Source organism: Episyrphus balteatus, chromosome 1, assembly GCF_945859705.1.
Source record: "Episyrphus balteatus chromosome 1, idEpiBalt1.1, whole genome shotgun sequence".
In the NCBI taxonomy this organism is placed as follows: Eukaryota; Metazoa; Arthropoda; class Insecta; order Diptera; family Syrphidae; genus Episyrphus; species Episyrphus balteatus.
In genome coordinates, this window is record NC_079134.1 from 49388965 (window position 1) to 49412550 (window position 23586).

General features: G+C 33.4%; 1 protein-coding gene and 1 non-coding gene across 2 annotated transcripts in view; both read left to right on the forward strand.

Annotated features, from left to right (window-relative positions):
- LOC129905565 (actin-binding LIM protein 1-like) overlaps positions 1-23586 on the forward strand; it is a 264917-nt gene that overhangs the window by 130680 nt on the left and 110651 nt on the right. The gene's annotated exons all lie outside the window — the stretch shown is intronic.
- Positions 8174-8367, forward strand: LOC129907937 (U2 spliceosomal RNA). Its single transcript, XR_008771222.1, has one exon. It is a non-coding gene; the product is annotated as a U2 spliceosomal RNA (small nuclear RNA).

Sequence of the window (23586 nt, forward strand, 5' to 3'; positions counted from 1 at the left end):
TCTTTAAATTAGTTTTATTATATAGGTAATTTATTATTTTGTTTTTTTAATTTTATAAACAATAATCCAGTGTTTTGACACACAGGTAAGGGGAAATATATCTAGCTAAAATTATGTTAAAATATGTTTTCTTCAGCCATAGGTAATCTAATAACATTTAAATATGTATCATTTATACAAGTGGCAATTTGACACCACAACAGTGGAGATTTCCGAAAAGTACACGGAGAAAATTCCACCACCTTAAAACAAGACGACCGACGACGCGACGTCCGCTTAAAATAAGTGGAATCCGCTTAAATTCTGTTAAATTTAAGCGACAAAAAATAAAAATATAAAAATTTTAGGTAGTCAGACTTTAGCTTTAGTTGCAGTTAATCATACTTGTTAACTTAGTTCACATACTTAGTTTAATTTAGTTCGCGATAAGTAAAGAAATTTTTTTTCGATCCATTGTATTTTGAATTTCTCTCTAATTTAATTTTTTTTAAACTAAATTGATCGATCACTCAAATGATCTAAAGTGTCCAATTCTAGATGTTAAGGCACCTGCCTAGTGACCCAATAGGTTCGATCTCCGGTGGCTGCCAATTTATTTTTTTTAGTTAAAATGTTTCTACATTCACATAAAGATGATTTCCCGATTAAATTAAGTGGATTTTTTTTTTAAATTTGCACATTCTAAAAATTAAGTTAATTTGTTCGCTAAGTTTAAGACAGAAGTCATTTTGGCAAAAATAACATGTATAAATACGCATTATTTATTGTGAAATCCGCTTATTTTAAGGTTGGCTTTTTTCTCCGTGTAGTTTTCGTCATACCATCGATCGGCCAGTCTGTCCGTCGCACAGTAGTCGGTCCAAATTGTGTATCAAAAATCTGTTACATTTTTTGCTTTTTCAAATCATTAAGTCAAATTAACGATAAAAGGTCATTTCGCTATTCCAGAAGAAGCGTCAATATTTGCGCGTTTTAAGCGGATAAAATTATTTTTCCTGTAGTTTTTCATCGATAAGACAAATCTTGATAGAATTAGAAGTACCTACGAGAAACGAGGAATCCTTCATTTTAAAAATACCATCTCCCAAAACACAACCGACTCAATTGGTATTGTCATATGCAAAGGATAGATCCGTCAAAAAGGCAATATAATACAACGTTCCAACACGAAGTAAAAAGAAAGGGTAAAAACGTATGAATTTGAATAAAATTTCTTTTATTTTGATGTGATAAACTGGATTTCAAAGTCATTCAAAAATTGTATCGCCAGTAATAAAAGTAACAAAACATAGTCTCTTGTGTGATAAATTTAAATAATTTTGACTAAGAAATGGCACGGTAATGGTTTTTGATGCCGAAATTCAGAACTTTAAGAAAAATAGACGTTTTAAAAGTTTAGGTTGGAGCCAACTTCAACTACATCAAACTAAATGAAATTCATTAAAAATTGTTTGTTATTGTGTTTTCATTTAAGAAAGAGGTAACAGTCATTCCGAAATGTTCACAAAAAGCAAGTCCACTTTTCCTTTAACTTTTTTTTTGTTATTTACGCTTAAAAATGTACTATCAAATCTATCATAAAATATCCCCCTTTTAACCTTTTAACTACTCCGCCACCACTCTGCATGCACTTTAACTCTGTCTAGAAAGAAAAAATGTTATCCGCTGTATATTTTCCCGTCAATTTACATTTGCGGCATGCAACATTTCCCACATCTTACCCCCAAACAAATACCTATATATAGTTTTACAAGATTTTCTTACACACCTTTCTCTCGCTCGATTGTTTAGGGCTGTGTGTGTGTCCTTCAAACAAAAAAAAAAAGCCAAAAACATGTCCTTAAAGCAGTCGTAGTTCTAGACGTAAGGTATAGACAAACAATCAAATAGAAAAAAATAAATAAATCTATGAATAGAAGGTATTGGTATTCGTCATCAGTCATCACTTTAAAGTAGCCCCGCGCAAAACAAACATAAACAAAAAAAAATGTCAAAAGGAAGCCCCATAACAAAAGAATAAAGAAGCGAAAGAAAAATCAAAATCCTAAAATCTGACACAAAAATGAGTGAGATGCTGGATGCTGGGGTAGGTACTTACTTTCGCTTAAAACCACTACACAAACAACACACATCATAAACAGAGCCCTAAGTAGGGTGAATTTGACCATGATGGATTTGGATTTAAGTAACTATAACTAATTGCTAAACGTTAAAAAACTTTTGAAAAAAAACATTACCTTTATGCATATCCAATACATACTTACCTAATAAATAAATGGAACATTGAGAAGTTGGCACCCCAAATTTTTTTAAAACCTGCCTGGTTCAATTGTCTAAAGTAAGCCTAGGATAGTCCCAGACCCTTAGTTTTAAAATTATAACGTTATTTTTTAAAATTAAAAAAAATTTAATTTTTTAAAATTAATTTTTTTTTGAAATTAATTTTTTTTAATTCAGTGTAAATATGTTGATTTTGCACTGTGGTTCGTTTGCCCAAGGTAAGCCTGGATAGCACAACTTTTATTTTCACTATACTTCCCTTAGTTTAAAAATAATTATAGAAGCATTATTTTTTTCATTCACCTAAAAAAAAAAAAAAATAGTACGCATACACCACAGTGACCTTTTTAATTTATAATTTAGAAAAAGTAAATCCACTGGTTTGGGAACTGCGCTTTGATTGATTGTAGTCCATATAACATTCCTGTTAAGAAGTTGATTTGTTTTATTACATATTATTTTTTTATTTTTATTTTTCCAGTGTAAAAACCAATGATTTTTTTTGGTTTGCCATATGAGCAAATAAAAAATCTATATGCTTAGTGTGATCTATCCAAACTTTTTTCAAAAGTAACAACAAATATAAAATGGTGTGTTTGGTTAAATTCTTCAAACTACTCAACTTTTACCTAAAAAACTAAGGTTCCGGAATTATTTCGGATTGACCAGACTGGATTCAAAATGACGACATGGCTCAATGAATTATTGGTCCTTAGGTATAAGACACCGAGATGAATAATTCAGAGTTTTGCCTGTTGACTAGTAGATAGGTTTGTTTGTTAATTTGACGGATAAATTGGTTGATTTGCCTTTTTCAGCTTTTATAGTTCTTAAATTTGCTTAGCCTATTTGATCATTTTCTGGGTTCATCTTGGGATTGCTGGACTCGTCAGTTTCGCCTCTTGTTGGTGAATGTCGGGTTCATCCATTTATATCCCAGTTTCGATACTTAATTTGCCAGCCCGAGTAAAAATGGAATTCCAACGCACTACCGCTGCACCACCTACGCACCATTATCAGAAATTTCTATTTCACCGCACCACCGCTGCACCAAATCCGCACCACTTTTTGACCGCTGCACCACGTCACTGCACCATTTCATTTTGTATGAAAAAAAATCGGTGCACCACCGCCGCACCACGTCTGCACCACTTCTGCACCATGATCAAAAATTCTATTCTCGTACTTATGCAAATGTTTAAGTCGTCTTCAAAGTTATTTTGAGTTAAGCAACAAATTGGCAGTTAATACAAACATGACTTGGTGATCGACTGGTTAAGGCGTTGGACTTCTAATTGAAAGTGCTCTGGATACTCGGGTTCGAATCTAATTCTCGTCGGTAGTTTTTTTTATTTTTCAATAGGTAATCCAAAATTATGTATCATGGTGTAGTGAATTCTTCATGCTAAATTAAATGGTGCGGACGTGGTGCGCTGAATTTTTCCGCCAAACGGCGGTGGTGCAGTTGTGGTGCGGCGGTCAAGATTTTTTTTAATTTTTTTCTTTAAAAATTCAATTTCTATTTTTACTCGGGGATTTATCCGCTGATTTGCTAAAATCATTCAAAATGTTCAAAGCGAAGCTTTATTCACTAATCAAAAATAGATGTATACAAAAAATATCCTGTTGGTAAATTTCACCTTAACAGTTTTCTGATGTCTGGAATAGTGTTGTCGTCATAGTCATTGCAATATCATGCAGTGCGAATTGTATACACAAACGGAATAATCTTGTATCTATGCAAAAATGTTCTCGCACTCTTTCAAAACACACTTCTTTTTCCTTTTAGCATACACTTCGCCAGAAGAATTGTAGTTCATGTTTACTCCGTTAACAACAACGCCAGGCTCCATAGACGTAGTCCCGCCATGTCGGTCGCTTCGTTCCCGAAGTATAGTGTAGACCGGGATTTGAGTTGTTTAGTATATTTTTATGGGGAAGTGCTGGTGGGTGGAAAAATCTATTGGAAAAGAGGAAAAAGAATTACTATGCCATCATACCGTTGCCGTTGTGTTGTGTCGTTGAATTCAACTACACAATGTGATGCAGAGAAGATAACAATTTTTTTTTTTATTTCTATGATACAGCCAAGGTTGGTTGAGTGCAAGGAACATGGCGGGCGGATGGTGGTGGAGGTGGTGGGACTTAGAGGCTGAATTCAACCTTATCTTATACTCTGTGGGAACCTCGACACCTGTTGTCTTTGTTGCGCTGCCGAGATTATAATGCTTGCATTTAAAAAGGAATTATAAGCATTGAAAATGTGTTTTCCTGGTTTTATATATATTTTTTTTTTGTTCATGTTATTTTATTTGATGTAAGGATTTCGAAAAGAGATGAGAGAACTTCCTTGCAATAGCAGCCACTTAGAAATGGTTGTGGTGATGGACGAGGTTTTTTTTTATTTAGAAGCGAATTAACTGCTAAGCTTGGCCACAACCACTATTAGATGAAAATCTTCTGAGAAGTGAGGACAAAAATGTTTTGATTTTATTGCTTACGAGTGTATTGTAGGCTAAATCAACATTCGTTAAGTTCTCAGAAGATTTTTGTTCTTAACCCGAAGCTAGTAATTTCATAATTAAGTAAATGACAATGTAGCTTTACTGGGAAAGGTTTTATGAAGAATTCAAATGGGATTTGTTAAGGGAAATCAATTAATTATTCTCCAACAATAGTGGTAAATGTTGTTGACAAGAAAATGGTTGCAATTTACATAGGTTAAGGACAAAAGAATGTGAATTCTTTGGAATATTGAAAACTGCATTACTGAAGTAAAATTTCTCCAAATTGTCATTTTTCAAGTTCCAAGAAATAACAAAAAACAAAACTCTGGTATAACTACCAAAACATATCAACGTTTAACCAGAATCTTCTTTTCAGCTCCTGCATCGTCGCTTTGTTAATTGCGAAACCGAAAAATATTTTTTTTGACGTTTTATTTTAAACTAAATAAAATAATAAAAAATAACGACAACTACCTATTTAATTTTTTTTAATTTATTTTATAAAATCAAATTAAAATCAACATTCTTTTGTTTTAGGTAAGCTGGCGACATTTGACGTTGTCCAACACATGTACATTAGGGTGTTCGAGTATTTTCATAGTTGAAAATAAATTTAAAAAAATATTCTCCAAGTTTCAGTTCTCAAGTTTTAAATTTTTGGATCAAATACAATAGGTTGCGGTTGGTTGGAATTTAAAATTGATCGGACAAGAGCCATATTGTTCTCATAAGAAACTCCAACTGATGGTAGGAACGGGTTATAGAATAAAATTAAAGACTTGAAACTTCAGGAATTTTTTTGACTATAGGTGCAATTTTTCGAAAATACTATCTCCATTTTCTGTTTTGTTTGATTTTAGAACATTTCGTTTTCGTTTTTAATACAAATATGCTTAGAGAAAAAATTGTTTGTTTTGGTTTCTCTATAGTTTTTTTTCATTGTCGTTATCTATAAAAATAAGCTTTATCAACGATAATTTGTATCAGAAACAAAATAGCCCAGTAAGTGCAACAATGTCGGTTATCGATTGCAACTTCCCCTATTTCTATTAGTTGCGTAGGCATATCGAGTTTGTTTCTACTGTCACCTAAAAAAATATTATCATTAAAATTCCTTACCAGTTACTTAAAGGCTAGAGGTAACTATTTTTTATTGGAGGTGCATTATGTTCCGGGTTGTTAAAAATCATTTTGTTATTAATGCATTTGTTTTCCATTACAAATTAAAAAAAAATATCAATTGCAAATACAAAAATTGCATTAGAAAAAAATATTTATTACAAAATATTTATTTTAACAAATAAAAATATTTTGTATTAAAAAAATTTTCAATGCATGGAAAAAAAAAATCAATGCAAAAAAAAAATATTTATTGCAACTAAAAGAAATTACATTACAAAATATTTTTTAAAACTGACAAAAATTTGTGTTAAAAGTTAAGTTGTATTTGTAAATAAACAAAAATTTTCTACACTGAAAAAAAAAATTCAATGCAAAATATGTGCATTAAATATTTCTTTTTAATATTCGTCGAATTTCTTACAATTTTGACTATTTGACCATACATGTCAGCTACACTGAGGGAAAAAACAACTTAAAATCACCGAAAACCACGTTGATTCAACTATTTTTCGGTATGAGTTTTAAAATCAAAGTAGAACATCGTTAGTTTAAAGTGGTTTGCCGTTAGAAAACATCTTTGATTCAACGTTGTTTCAACTTTAAAAAAAAATCATCAATTTATTAAAAAAAAAAAAAAGAAAAAATTAGCAGCCACTGGGGATCAAACCTACAACTCTTGGATCTCTAGGGGAATGCTTTACCAACGTACTATCTCACTCACAGTGTGTTTGATATTTTTTGCTATTGAAATATAATTTAGAAGTGTCAACTCATATGAAAACATATTTATCTTAGAAAATAACCCAGGTTATGTATTCAAAATAAGCTCCGAAACATGAGTACCTCGGAAATCGAAAATATTTTGAGGAATTTATGCGAATCTTTGAAAGTGTATATTTCACGTTTGGTGAATGTTTGAAAAATGTTGTTAATATTATTTTGTTTATTTGAGTGTTGTTGTAAAACGTATAGCAAAAAAATTTAAATTTATAAAATTATATATGAGTTATTAAAATTTATTTGATAAATGGCCAAAAAAAATAATTTTATTTTTAAATTTAATTTAAAAAAAATCATTGAAAATCATATCGATAATTTTTTTATATTATTTTGCCTTAGGCCTATACTTAATATTGGCAAAGTTTGGTCTGCTTCTGTTTGCGATTACCAGAGATATTCACATTTATGTGCTACGAGTCAAGTACTCAAAATAATTCATTTTTTGAGAAACAGCTTCAAGGGGATAAAATGCAACAAAAGCTGAAATCCGACAAAAATAAAAAAAATTCTTACGTTGTTTCAATTTTAATTTAAAGGTGTTTCATGTTAGTTTTTTCAACGTTAAATCAACGTCGAACATATTACATTTAACGTTGCGTTTTTTTCCCTCAGTGTATGTCAACTATAACATTGAACCTAATGTAGGTACAGTCAAATAGTCAAAATTATAAGAAATTCGACGAATAATAAAAAAAACTAATACCTAAACACATTTTGCTTTTAATTTTGTTTTTTTTTTTTTAATATGCAGAACATTTTGTATTTACAATAATTTTTAATTCAAAATATTTTTATTTGCAATAAAAATGCAAAATATTTTTAGTTTCAAAAAAAAAAAAATGTTTAATACAAATTTTTTTCAGTTTGCAATAATTATTTTTTTTTTTTTAATTTGTAATGGAAATCAAATGCATTAAAAATAATGATTTTTTACAACCCTGCAACTATTGAAGCTTATATTATTAGCCATGTTTTTTTGGCATAGTTATCCGTAAGCGCAGTTGGCGCTTACATGCATTGCCAAGTTGCGGATGGAATTTTGAAAAATTGTAATAAGTTTACGTTTTTGATAATACATATTCAAAAAAATTCCATCACACTAGGGAACTAGTGATGAAAATTGAACTACTCTATTGAATGTACCTACCTACGTATGAAATGGTCACTGATGTCATATTTCATGAATCATGAACAACCACAATTTGTCTCTACCTACCTACGTACCTATATCTAGCAAAATGTAGGTACCTATACTATATCATACACAAACCACGATCATCCACCACTAACAACCACCACCATTCCACCGAACATCAAAAAATGTATTACACACACGTATGTTTTATTCATTATCAAAAGAAAACACGATCACCTCTTTTACAAAAACAAATTCTATGCACAAATTTATCTTTATCGTCATAGTATTCACACTTAGTCTTTGTAGAAATATAACCCAAGTAATAGTCAGTAGACAACATAAAGTTATCGCTTCTCGGCCTTATGGCTAAGATCAAAGTGTAGTATCTGTTCTTATCAGCTTAACATCTGATAGATCCCCCATCGGGGGACAACAAATGTTAAACTGATTTTTGGAAATAGACGGAGTGCTAAGGGCTTGCTCCACCTCTGTCGCGGGTTGGCCCGGTATTGCAGTACCGCCGGGATCGGCCCATCTTAAAAATTATAAATAAGTTAAGTAGTCAAAATAAAAGATTAGAATAAGCAAAACTTTAATTTGAGTGTTGCTTGACTTGTTGAGCTTGCTTGAATATTGAAGTTGATCATTATTGTACTCTAAATCAGTAAAAACGTCCATATCTGAGGCATGTCGTTCAGGGATGGGACTTTGCTGCAATTGCAGTAGATCTACTGCATTTTTTTCAAGAAACAAATCTACTGCCTTTAAATAAAATCTACTGCACTTTTTGTTTTAAAATAAATCAGCGAGTTTCATGTGAACAAGATTTCACCCGAAAAAAATCAATTTTTCAATTTTACCCTATTATAAGTTCCGTGATGAAAGTTGTTCACGTTCAGAAAACTCCCCGTAGTTTGAACTTTTTTTTTAGTTAATGAGTAGTCGACAGGTCTTTTCTAACTAAAATTTAGGAATTAGTTTTGCCGAAAGTATAAATTCCATTCGGGGGAAACTTACAATATTATATTTTTAATTTCTATGCGAACAAAAATGTTTTGGGTTGAAAATTTCCACGTGAATCTCATGTAAAAATGTTATGAACATATTATTTTTGTTTGATCGTATTTCTGATTGCAGTCAATGCATACATTTTTCTTTTGTTCTGTTTTTGTTATATTTTCTTAAAAAGAAATAAATGTTAAGTTTTTGTTAATTTTTAGGAAATTTTATACAAATATAAAAATCTACTGCGATAAAAATGAATCTACTGCAATATTTGTTCAAATCTACTTCGACATTTTTTCAAAAAGTCCCATCCCTGGTCGTCATTCTATAATTCAGAGATACCCAAAGGAGATGGGAAACTTTCGTACGTTTTACCCCCCAAAACCCATTTGTTTATTTCGTGTTGTTTTAATTTCTTTTGTATTCGTGAATAAATGTGAAAAACACACACAGTGTAATCACAGTGTTTTTACGCATACTTAGCCAAAAATATCCGATTTTTCACGCATACTTAGCCAAAAATATCCGATTTTTCACGCATACTTAGCCAAAAATATCCGTCGGAGCTTGTAGGCAAACGCGTATGACGTCAGAAGTTTCCCATCTCCTTTGGGTATCTCTGGATTTCTGCTATAATTACTTCATTTTCCTGGCCGGGCAGCTACTCCACTGCCACCGGATACCGGAAGGAGCCCCCAACCTGGAGAGCTATCAGCTCCTTCAATAAATCCAATATCCAAACACGGGAGTCCCTTCTTATTGACCTAAGCTCTGAATACGTCGAAGTAGCCCATATATGGTGTTTACTAAGTAGTTCGTACTAACTGGAACTATTCTGTAGCCACTTTGATCCAAGGTTCTGAGAACATGTAACTTCAAAAATTGTTGGCAATGAAAGCTTCTTCAACTTGGTCAGCAGTTGCGTTTTTTCTCGGGTTCCTCGAATTTTTAGTATGCCTACTTCTGAATCTCTAGTCTTCGGGTTTCTAATATTTGATACTAAATTTTGGCACAAATGGGGTATTTACCACAATACGATTTTCGGTTTTTTTCAAAACTCCTGGCATTTAGAAGAAGGACATACTGAGTTGGGACAAGGCTTGAAGTTGATAAAAAAGCCTAATTCAAATTTTTGAATTCGAGTATCCCACGCAACATTGTAAAAAGTTCAAAATAATAGTTTTTGATACAAACTCAAAATTTAGAGAAACTGTTCCTTCATGTTACATGAGTTGATGTATATATCGAAATCTTTAAGGACCTACCATACTCAAATATTTTCCCTAACCGATATGATAAAGCTTTAAATTTTGTTTTAAATCTCTTCTTGCTTCTTAATAAGTCTAATTTTTCTAGTACTCAAATACAAGGGACACCAAACTTTAAATGTGATTCGAGAACATTCGTGACTACAATTACGTCACTCTTCCATTGAAAAAGTAAAATGCTATCTAAATCTTCTAGCTCATTTTTATGAACCATGTCTCCAAAAAAAAAAAAAAGACATCCTCTGGTGTAACATAGGATATTTCTATACATATATAAAATGGTACAGAAATTGATTGCATAGGTCAAAATTGATGTTCATTAAAATCATACAAGTGTACAAATTCCCACATGAAAAATGCAAACACTATGGTGTGGTGTGGTGCTATGACAACCACTAATTGCCCAATCAATTATTTACAAAATTCCTCTTTTCTCTTTTGCGCAAAAATTCTGCTTTCACTAAAATTGATGGTTTTGTATATAGAAAGGTAGGTGGTAGGTGTACGTATTTAAAGACACTTTTATACCCACCTATATGGTCGTAAAGATATAAATATATGTGAGAGCGCAATATTGGTATTCTAAATTATACGAATGTAATATCCCCTAAGCGATCCGTAATTATACTTCAATTAATTTTTAGAAATATCTAAAACACCAATCTACCAGCTTATCGAGGAATAAAGTAAAACACACCGGGGTTGAGGAGGGTAAATAAAATCTAAAATTATATTGGAACGTCGATGGCAGCACAAAAAGTTCTCCCTTGCCATATACATTTAGCTTTAGCAACTATAACACTCCAATAAAACACACCCTTAATGACCACGAGCACGACAAAGAGCAATCGCGAAACTAATCCACTTCACATTTTATCCACTGGTGCTTTGGATGATAATTTTCATTTTTGTTTTTTTTTTTTTTTTTACTTAACCCGCAATAACGATATAGCATACTAGCACCCCCCATTGCTTCTATACAGATACATTCCAACCCCCTCTTGCCAACCTCGCATAACGCCCGCCGCCGTCGACCGACCCGTAATGTTTGTCTTTAGAGAGAAATAGAGACGCGTCGATCGTATCCGTGTGCGCCTTTTAAACGTTTTCGATTAACCGCTGCCGTCACAAAATAAATTGCATTTTTCAACCCTCTTATACCCCATCTCCCAATCCACCCTTTTGGTTGTATATGACGGGAGAATGGGAGGTCGCCCACCATCAGATTTCCCTGTGGAGGGAAAAACCGCCATCAATTTTCCATTACCTATACCCAAAAACAATTTTAAGGATTTCGCGCTATTTGTTGCTGGGGTTTGTTGTTGGTGGTAGGGACTTTGAATAGGTACTCTCCGACTCCCAAGTACACAACCAACCACTATAACGTGAAACTTATATGAGAGTCCTTGCTCGGCTATATATGGTTGTTTGAAACGAAAAGGAGCCGAGTGCTTGGTGGAGACGAGACGACCAAACGAAGGAGCACCGCACAGTCCCAGTAACGAAGCACGGAGGACACAAAAAAAAATATTAGAAGTTACCCCTTTGCAGAGTTTTTTATTCTTCCCTTTCACCTTCTTATGGTGTTGTCGTTGAAAGTTTGGCGACAAAAGGGAAGAGAAGGAAAAAGAAGGGAAGTTTTGAAATGAGGGTAGTTCTTTTTATTTTTTGTTGTTGTTGTTTGTTACAATATTCTTCTCCTTAAAGAGTATTTCGCGCGTCAAAAAGAGTTCAATGTCACAGCTGGAATTGAATTATTTTCTATTGATTGCAAAATCAGAGCTGTGCGGGGGGAATGGAAATAGCGGTTACAATTTATATGTGTATATATACGATAAACGACCTAGAATACTACTACTCACCCAGCACGATGACGACGACAACGACGATGACGCTGACTGGCGGCAAACGGAAAGTAGAATAGAAGCGAGCATTTATGAGAGTAAATTGAAATCAATGTGACCGTAGGTAGTTGTTTTAGGAGTTACTTTCTACAAAATGACAAGAATGTGTGATTCCGAGTGGAAGAAAAAAACTCGAAGTCACCTCTGATTAGGTATGCATTTTTCATATCAGTCTATGTTATGTAGGGTATTTTTGAGAAAAGGAAAAATATTGAACAACTTGAGAATACAACTTTACACCAAGAAACAAAGTCAAAATAAACGTTTAAGATAAATTGATAAAGGGTTTGAGTGCTTATGTACGGTACGCTCGTCATTGCTCTGTCATTTATCACACATCACTTGTCACTAACAACTTACCGGTTGCAACTTCAAACTTAAAATTTGCCAATTAACGTTCCGCTTATGACTTGCCTCTTGTTACTTGTAAATTACACTAACCAACTACTTATCATTTTCCACTTGTCACTCAAACCCTGGCGATTGGAGCTTACCCACTTAGAAGTTCAAACTTGAAACTTGTCTTTTTACCACTTACCAGGTATAAGGTACTTACCAATTACCATTTCTGATCTTGCACTTACCCATCAATCACTTGTCATTTCCAAATTGTCACTTTTAAACAACAATTTTGATTTTTTCATCATACCGTTCTAAAGAAAAATCCACCTAAGCTGAGTCATTACTTTCAATATTAGTAGTCCAGTCAAGTTAGACTAAATTGACTGCTTACAGGTGATAATGCTATGCAAAATGGTAGGAATTCTTCATGAAAAAGGTTTCAAGAAATAAGGGCCAATGAAAATAACATATCAATTAATTGTATTTATGTATGTGTATACTATACCCGGCGCACACCAAAAGCAGTGAAGTTGATAATGTAGGTAGGTAAGTTAGGATCCCAGATCAGAACAGCAAAAGCAAGACGAAGGAGACAAGCTTGAAATTTTGCAATAATTCCAAAGAAAGTTAAAAAAAAATTAAAAAAAAAAACAGTTTTTGGTGCAGTTTTTTTTTATTACCATAAAAGCAATTAATTTATGTCAAAAATGACAATATCTTCATGAACGATAATTTTCACATTTTTATTTATTTTACAGTACCTTGCCCTATTACTAGGCCCATCAGAAAAAAGTAGGTAATTCTTTTTGGTTTATGTTGCTAAATTTTTTAAATCTTTATTGAAAAGCTTTTTTGATCATATTTACTTGTACTTGTCATCTTAATACGTTTTCCTTTAAAGAAGAAAAACAAGAAAAAAACATACATTTTGAAAAAAAAAATTATTATAACAATTTTATTGGTCCTAGCCTTGAATGAAGCCTTAAGAGACCCCAGATAGTCCCGAAACCCATGCGTTCCGAGTCTACCACAGTAAAAAAACGAAAACTATAATCGCATTTTTCTCGAAACACGTTTTTTTCCGCGCCGTGCAACGTAACTCAAAAATTAATAAAGCTATCGTCTTGAAATAAAGTGCAAATTACTCGTCATTGGTCATTGCATGAACCTAAAAGTTCAATATAATTTTTGCAAATAAATATTTTTTAACAATTTGTTGATATAAAAACATTGTGTTTTTTTGTTTTTTTTTTGGTCTCTAATTGTTTTTGCTAAGTTTAGGTTCATGCAATGCGTATGAACGTAATTTTATGGAAACAAAATTCTCTTTTGATTATAAATAAAATTTACTGGACCTGGGAATTGAACGGCTCAAACGTGAGGCGTCAACTTTAAACGGCTGTAGCTTGTTAGCTTCGGACCTTAAAAACAATTCCGAATTAGTAGAATCAAAATGTTCCCAGACTCTTTTTGATGTTGGTCCTGCGATATGATGTTTTCTACTGTTTTAAGTATAAGTTCCCAAATGAGATCAAAAATTGTAAATTGAGCATCATTGTCCAAAATAGTTCTGTTCCTGGACCAGATCAGATTACAGATTGTTGGTCTATATCCTTATTTTTAGTCCCCTTAGGGACTAAAAATCTTCACTCTCCGACGAACAAAATTCAAATCATTTCATATAGGGTAATGATGGGTAAAATGGGTAATTTTGTTCTTATCTTTTGCATTTTAAAGTTGTCCATGATTTAGGTAAAGCTCTTTTCCGCTTAGCAATAATGAAGTCTTCTTAGTTATTTTAACTATTTTGATCTTTGATTTTTGATGCTTTGATTACATCATTAAATATCTTTAAAAAACGAACTTCGGGAGCTTCGGTAACCTCTGTCTTCTCAAGCAATAACCAAGAAGCATCAAACCAATTACATAAAATATTCAAAATTTTATATCTATCACACTTTTCCCCTATCAGAACTAACTAAGTCGATCGTGCTGTATTTTATCCAAGACGGTATTTTTGCATGCAGCCTTCTTCGTATTTTCTTGCTTCTGATTCGATAAAATTGCGTTACTCTTGTTGTTATGCGAAGCATCTTCAGTTCAGCTATTGTCAATTTACTCTCATAGGTTTGGTACATTTTACAAGTGCTAGGCGAGCAACTGCAGTATAAGCATTCATTTGAGTTTAGGGGTCACAGAAAATGGCAGAGTTTTCTCGCCACCTCATCCACCCTATGTTTGCACGATGGCAAGATGCCTCCAAGTGGTGGGATGTTGAATTTGCTAATATGATGGCTCCATCATCAGAAAATTATAACTACATAATTAAATTTCGGATCCATCACTTTACCTTCAAGCAGTAAGTCAGTTACTGATAAGAAGTAAAGAGCTCAAGACGCTTCCCTGGTTCACACCAACTTTGATTGGAAACTCTTCGGTAACTCCTTCTGGACACTTTGCCTTTGCTTTTACTTGCTCGTAAATTTCCATGATCATTCGCATGTAAGACCATTTTGCATTTTATGTAACCCACACTGGTCATCAGACAGCCGTATTACTTTTCACAGTCGGCCATTTAAAATCCGGTCAAAAATTTTCATGGTGTGGGGACATCAGCTCAACCGATTGCAATTACTGATGAGGCATTTGGTCACTGTCGGTCGTTGATGAGCCTGTAGATGAGAATCGTGAGCTATTTAGACCCAATGTGTTCCATATTTTTTCAAAACTCGGTGGGTTTATCGTCTGGATCAATCGCTTTTCCTTTCTTTGGATTTTTCACCGTCCCACCAACTTCTTCGACTGGGGTCTGATATTTCTTCTAAACAAGGTTCGGCTGTTGGTATTCCAAGTTTGACAACTTCTTTGCCTTAAGACCTTAAAGTAAGTAAATACTTGAAAATCGAAATCAATACAATTGAACATTGAATGTGCAGAATTTTGCCAAAAAAGTTAGAGACTTTGACCTTAAATGAAAAGTTATGCGCAGCCTCCTCAAGTACCTCCCAACTTTATACCGATATAGGAAGGTACATTGAACATTTGTTCATATGTCACCTTTTAGGAAGTTAAACCACCCACTTATCAGGAATAAAAGGTCAACAATTGTGTCAAGCATTTGGCCACACTACTACAAAAGTACGTACTCCCCAAACAAATAAACACATTTGGGTGCTGTGGCAGCAGCAGCACCACCATCAGCAGCGAAATAGATTGACGGGGGGCATTGCGCCTTTCGTACCAAATTCACACACACATATATTACACAACATAAATCAAATGATATCTCATTAAAATATAATTTACGACTTCGAAATGTGTAATACTCAATAACACCCTACCATCATCGTCTTTTCCAACAACAAAAACAATAACAACAACAACAAAAAAGTACAACGACATAGTATAACAGTAACAGCGGCCGGCCAACTAAAGAAAAAACTTTTGTATATGGAATTTGAACGAGTATTAATGAAATGGCTAAATCAAAAGGAATTACGTTCCTCCATATAAATATATGTTACATATATATAATATCCCCCTATACACACGACACACACAATCATCCATATCTACACTAGGGGTGCAAGAGGTATTTGGGGGTGTGTCAGTGGGATGGTTTTTAGTTGCGTATACAATATTTAGGTTACGTATGTTTCATAGCTTGGAAACAAGAGTGTAGATATTGTTTTTGTTGTTGTTGTTGTACTTATTTACCCTTAATTGCGATGGGATGGTGCAGAGAAAAATGAGCACTCAAATACTTTTTTAATAATAAAGCGAAATTATTTACGACTTGAATTGAGAGGGGTGGGCTGGGGTGAGATGATGATGATGATGAGGTGACGCCGCCACGGCCGCCGAGTGAGGGTGTGGTGCGGGGTGAGGCTGGTAGAGTGCCGTGTGTGTTGTCTGTTGGGTGGTGTTCCATTGTATTAAATGTGATTGGGTCACTTTTAATTAATAAAATGTTCAAAGAGTTTTTTTTTATTGTTGTATTATTTATGGGGATGAGGATAAAATAAAGATAGGGTGGGTTCATTTCATAAAGTGCATATAGTTATTCTTTCAGTGCGGGTTTCACAATGAGTAAGCACAACATACTGAGGACTTTTTGAAAGGTCTAATTATAGAACGTACGTTATTGTTGATAAAATTAATAATACTGGGCTAATTACTCACGATTGCTCAAGGACTTTTCGTTTTTCTTTTAAATAATTTTGAAATTTCAGAAAAACAAAGAAGACTACACACACATTTTCTTTTTCCAACAACTTTGTGGGAAATTTTATTTTGAAAATGTGCATTTTTCAAAAACAGTACTTACATGAATTGTTTTTTTTTTTTTTTTTAATTTAAATCTAAGAGCAGAAAACCATGAGACCAGAGACAGTTTATATAACCTCCTCGAAAAAAAAACCTTCGAACAATGCTATTGTATTAAAACTGTCAAACTGTCAAACTAGGAAGTACGGAGAAAACATAGCGCCCGGGATAACTTTACTTCTAGATTCTAGTATATTTAATCAGAATAAAGTTAAATATACCAGAAATAAAGTTAAATATACCAGAAGCATAGTTATCATTGCCTTATTTTTTTCTCTGTGTGGGCAGGAACCTTTGAAATCACTGTGGGAAATTATTGCCTGCTCCCTGCTCAACACCACTTCCGATAACGATTCAGGATAATCACTTTGCTACTGGGCAAAGTATGGTGATAGCTTTACGCGGTTCCCACACCTTAAAATTCACAAAGAGGCATGGAAATCTTCGGATCAATCAGCCACAACCAGATTAACCCATATTGCGATCGATGCCAGACACCAGACATTCATCCAGCATCCAGTATTACGGATGTCCAAATGTTCCGAGAAGCCAACATTAACTCCGGCCACTATCTTGTAGTAGCCAATGTTTGGATGCTGATATATAAATTCCACATCATTGCCAAGCAAGAAATACTGTAAGGAAGTTCGAAGTCGAATAACTAAAAACGCAAAAAGACTGCGTTGTCTATTTTCCGATCGCGGCTTGCATAACTTCCCGAGAAGTCGTACACCACCAGCACCAAGTATAGAACTCCAAACATTCTCGGAAGCCATCAGAAATACAACCTCCAACGTGCTGGGTTTCACCCAGAAGAAACCCCTGGTTTGATGATCAAGCTTGCAAGAACATGCAGCTAAGCAGAAAGCTTTCAAAGGAGTGTTGCAGGGAAAGATCAGAGCTGCCAATGAGATCGAAAAACGAAAAATGGAAATGACCAACTCATCTGCCGAATAGGGTCATAGGAAAGCATGCCAACAGAATCGAATATCACCATTGTCTGCCTGATACTTAAGAAAGAAGACCAAGGAACAGGAAGTCAACCATCGGACACATATTCACATTACTAAGATCATGAAAAAAAAAACAGGATCATCAAATCGATATCCATGACCTATTGATCGTTTTCAAGGCCGCGTATGGCAGTATCAACAGAGACGATCTGTAAAGAGCCATGTTTAGTTTTGAGATCCCTGTCAAGTTCTTCCATCTGTGCAGGGTCGCAAAGACCTAAGCGGTGCCTATGATATCAAAAAAGGTTTTAGACTAGGCGACGCACTGTCATGTGACTTCTTTAACATCATCCTTGAAAGAATAATACAGAACTCTAATGCCAACACCAGAGACACATGGACAACATTGCTCCGGCCCGAAAAGTTTTCGACTTTATCCCATCAGAGGAATGGTTTAGTAGAAGAAAAGCACGTCTAAAGTGACGCACGCCAGTGTAAGGGGTCCTAATCTAACATGGTGCGTAATTTTAGGCAGCTGGCTTAGGATTGAGCTGAATGGAGAATCATGAAGGTTAAGGAACAAATCCACAGTGGATGTGGCCTTACAATTAGAACGTAAGGTAAGAAATATGAACTTTTTTCATTTATTCAGAAGTGCATCTTAACACCCTATTTAAGTACATGACAACGGAGTTGCCAATATATTTTGCATTTAAAATTTCTGTATTTCGGAGCATGAGTTAGGCTCTTAAAATATCTCTAAAATAATGTATATATAAAATATACACAAAAAATACATAAATGTATCTTTAAAGGATATCCTAAGGATGCCATTTTGTTTTATTAACTGATCATTTTTGTAGCCACATCAATATTTTCTGAAAATAACTTTTGTGTTTTCGTTCTGATAAAAGTTTTCACCTTTGAAAAAAAGAAAAGGAACTCCAAAAAGTTATTAAGCGCTAGGTTTGGTAAATTTGCCAACAAAAAACTCATTACAATTATATATCGTTTAGCATATGGCAGCCATCTCTTTCTCTTGCACTCACCCTCTCATACATTGCCACACACAAGAACACGTCGTCAAACTGACAACAGAATGGTGTCCGTCCGCGCTTCAACAAACAGCAATTAAAGTTTATCAATTGTTCGAAAATCATCCTATATGGTCTCCACTTAATCTCATCCCCACACCCGTTGGGGGGGGGGGGGGCTTCGCAAACCGAACCCATATCCATTTGTTCAGTCTCTATAATCTTTCACGTTCAATTAAGCACTATTCATCGGACGAGGACGAAGCGGTAAAATTATTGAAATCAAGCGGCTGCTGTGGCATGAAGGAGGACGAGGAGGCAATGTGCTTTATCGACTTTCTAGCAGCAGTAATGGCAGCATATAGCGGCCAGGACCAGTTTTGCTTGGTCGGAGCTTCATCACTATGGGGTAGTGGGTATACTGGAAATGGGAAATGGCAGGTTGGTTCGGTGGTGCGGTTCATTTCGTTTTATGTCATGCAACACCACAAACGTAACGAATTAAATTGAAGAATTTCCCTATTTGATTATTCCAATCCACAGCAGGAAGAGGATACGTTCTCTCATATCCGTCCCTAGTTCGAGTGGTCTTATCCACATATGTATACATACGAACAAAAAATATTCCCGTATGTATTTCTACATAGATATGGGTATGTTCAAAATATCTGCCGCCCGAAAAGATTGAAACTGACGCAACTCATCGTTACCCGTTGTGTTACATTCGATTTGGTCGCAGTGATCCTGATTCCTGCCATCAGCACCACCAGCACGCCATTTAATGACTCCGACACATATATACAGAATTCTGGCAAAAATGATTCCACCACTGGTCTTTCTACCAACCTACTACCCCAAATGATAGCCCAACGAAAGCTTACCCAGATATAAACGCTGCCACATCCTCCCAATTCGATACCTTCCTAAAGGATGCTCTGATGATGATTGTACTCAGAGAGAAAGAGACAGAAATTGGAGAAGAGTTCGAAGCAAAATAAGTAAAGAGTTCAGCATATGATGAAGCTCTTGGATATGTCTATAGATAAAACTGATGATGCTGCTGATGCCTGGTTTGGTTAATTTGATGGGTAATTGATGATAATTGCGAAATTCATTTCATCAAATTTTGAACCGCAGAGGGTTAAGTTGTCCAACCAAACACCATTAACATAATAGGAGGTTCTTTTACCATAGAGACAGAGACTACTATAACTACAAAATTTTGTTTATTAAATGAGCACACATTATGTCTGCATTCAACTAACTTGATTTTATACTTCAAAGTATATTTTGCGATAGACAAAAAATACTCTTTCTCTTCTTCAACCATGACGATAGTGAAGGATTGATCATCCGATAGAAATTCTAAGAAAAATTACTTAATAACACTCAACAGAATTCATTCTTAATATTCATATCAAATGATTCACCCAAAAAGTACATTATGAATTTATGAGTTTTAACTATAATAGGGATCACTGTGGTGTATGCCTAATATTTTTTGTCTACTGAAATTTCTTTGTTTTCATTGAAGACTTATGCATCTTTAGACTTTACTTTAGCGATCATGGGAAATTTCTACAATTGAAGCATTTATATAACATACAGTGATGAAAAAAAATAATAGAAACGACAATTAATACTAAATGAAAATAGCGCAGTTAATGGACTGCCAGTTTTTACAGTTTCCAAAAGCGAAAACTAGGGGTTTCTGCGAAAAACATTTTTAAATTGTACCTTTTTCCAATTTCTTAAAAATATTCCCCTTAGACGAGCATATTTTTAAGAAAGTTGTCCACCTAGGTTTCTATAGATTTATTTCATACCACAGGTGTTTAAAATTATCATAAAATACTTTTTTTACATTTTGCATCGAAAAAAAGATTTCAATTTTGTTTTAAGGAAAATGTGCAATAGCTATGAAATTTTTAAAGTGTTTATGTACTCATCCAATTATTGTAGAAAATTATAAAAAAAAAAGAAATAAATAAAATTCATTCATTCGTGGTTGTAGTGAACGAAAACATAAAATGATAAAATTTTAAATACACTGAACGAAAAAAAAAACAATATTTAATGAACTGGGTGCGATAGAAATTGTTTCTATTTGTTTTTAGAACAGTCATAAGTGTAGCTATTAGCCGTTTTAGGGTTGTCCATTCTCTATCGGACACCCTGTATTATATTCGGACCTATTCTAAACAAAAATTACCAGGGAAATGGTTTCGGGAGAAGGGCCCGAATCGGAAAAATGGTGAAATTCCATTTTTTTGCTTTCCCCATATTCTTAACCATTGAAGAACAAAATTCAAGCTAAACAAAATAATGAAATTTCAAGAGCTTTTCAGTTGGGAGTTTCTTTTTCAGAATAGGCCTGATTATGGCGATTACAACTCAACTTCAACTTTTTGAATCGTTATACCTAAGAAACCGTGGGTCATAGGAAAAAAACTGTCATGACACTTTTTATATATAATAACCTGGTGTACAATTCTTGCATTGAAATTTTTTTGATAAGACTAAACGTTTTGCTGAAAATCGTGAAAAACCATTTTTAGTGACCTTTGACCCCAAGTAAAATTTTTGCAAGGTGTCAGATCGATGATGGTGTTTCTAACAATCCTACCGATTTTCAGCTTGCTGGGAATTAATGTAACCTCGAATGTCTAAATTGACCGGACTATAAGGTATATAAAAATTTTTAAATAAAATTAAAGAAAAAAAAAATTTGGCATGCCATTAAAAAGGAAATATTTATCAACTATCGACGTATAAGGGTCAAAATCATGGAGGTGGATAATTAGATGTCCAGAAAAGTTTCCATTTCTTTTTTATTGCGTTCCTGGACATGTCCATAACTCAAAAACTGAAAATCAAATGGCTTTAAATCACATAAAAGTTAATAATTTTTGAGTACCTATTTCTTTTCTTAACACTGCATATACACAATACTCTTTATTAACTATTACATCTTTTACAAAAAAATTAAGTTTTGTTATTTTTTATACATTGATAAAAGTTGTCCCAAGAAAAATTATGCATAATACCAACATTTATTAATGTATCAATATTTTAATCATCTAACAGACAAAAGGGTGCAGGGTGCAAGCAGTTTTCAAGGTTAATTTTATATAGATTTATCATTCCACACCTTTTTTTATCGATAAATATATAAAAAGTATGTTAGAAACTAGTTTTAGTTTCATTTTTAAGTACCGTACATCAATTAACCGTCATTCTGGGAACGCTTGTTTTTGGGTATAGCTAATTGAAATTTAAATTTGTTGGTTATATTATGATCCAAAATCGAGGCCACTACAATAAAATATCAAAAATATTTCGTTTTACTTTGTTACATAAAAAATAAAAATATATTAAGGTCAAAAAGTCATTTCTTTGAAATTTATATAAAGGAAGCCCTTACAATCCGTAAACTAACATAAGTATTAGTTTACAGCAACTACGTGACACAGTTGTGCATTTTATTTACTTTGCTCCTTTAATTGGCAAATAATTCGCCACGCTCTGTTGTTTTTAATAACTTAAAATTAGCAAAAAGTTTATTTTTAATAATATATTCGATCGGTATTTTTAATAATATATTCGATCGGTAATGTAATCTGTAACTCATTTTTTTTTTTTGAAAAATGTGTGTTTTTTGTTCAATGGTATCGTATTTTGTTAATATCTTTCAATATAAAAAGGAATCAACTCCAAATACGCAATATATTTTTGATAGTTACTGGTTTTTCTTTTTATATTGTTTAGTGTAATATGGTACTCCGTTTTTTTAAAGTTTGTTATATCGAAATGCAATTGGATGGAGTTACATCACTTTTATTTTGAGCGACACAAAAGTTGAATTCAGTCGCAATTTATGACAGCGATTGGCTTTAAAAACTGACCTTACCAAGTTTTCAATTTTATTTGCTTTATTTTTTTGTTTAAGGTGCTCTTGAAACTTAAGCCAGAAGTGTAGGTACATATAAAAATAAAAATTTTTAATTAAAAGTTGTTGTATGCGGGTGACTATATGACTCTAAAGCCATATTTTAAATATTTAGCAGAGGATACATTTTTGACATTTGAATGTATGGTGAATAAAACATTATCGTTGGCTCAATTTAGCTGTGTGAATTTGGATACATTTTTAACGTAGATAAATATTTTTTTTCTGCAAATCGAAAGAAATAATGATTTAAAAAAAGTATAAATATTAACAATTTACAAACTTCCAACACGCGTTGTCATGTGAATTTTATTTTTGTGTTGCCATTAATGGGTAACTAACAATTTTTTTCATCATCAATAAAATGAAATATATTGAAAAATATAAATTTTTCCTAATATACACTCATAATTTTGTACTACTTTTTCAATTTTCTTTCTTTATTTTCAGTTTTTGATTAGTTATTGAAAAAAATACTCAAAAAATTCTGCAAAAATTATCCTTTCACCTCAAAAGTGTCAAACATATATTCTCGGCTTAGTATTTAACCCGATTCACACACGGTCTAAGGCCCACCCAGGACCCCCCCTTCCTACGCGCATGGTAATATACAATTTTATCAAAAAAGTTACAACAAAAACAAAAGAAAAAATTACTTATGGCCTAAGTGTTTCGGAGGTGCATAAAAGCATTTTTTTTTGGAGAAATCGGCCTCTGTCCCAAGAAAAAAAGTTATATTTGATTTATTTAAGACCTACTATCATGGTATGGGAGTGATCTTTGAAGAGATCACCATCACCACCATTTTGAGGAACGTTTTTCTAGTACTAATTTTTTGGGTTTTGCGGTAAATTGAAAAATATACATTTTTGTGCTCTGCCCGTTCATGAACCGCATAATTTGTCGGCTAAAGTGAACATTTGAGCATGAAATTTGTATCATAAAACAAAGTTGATTTTTTAAGAATTCGGTCATCGA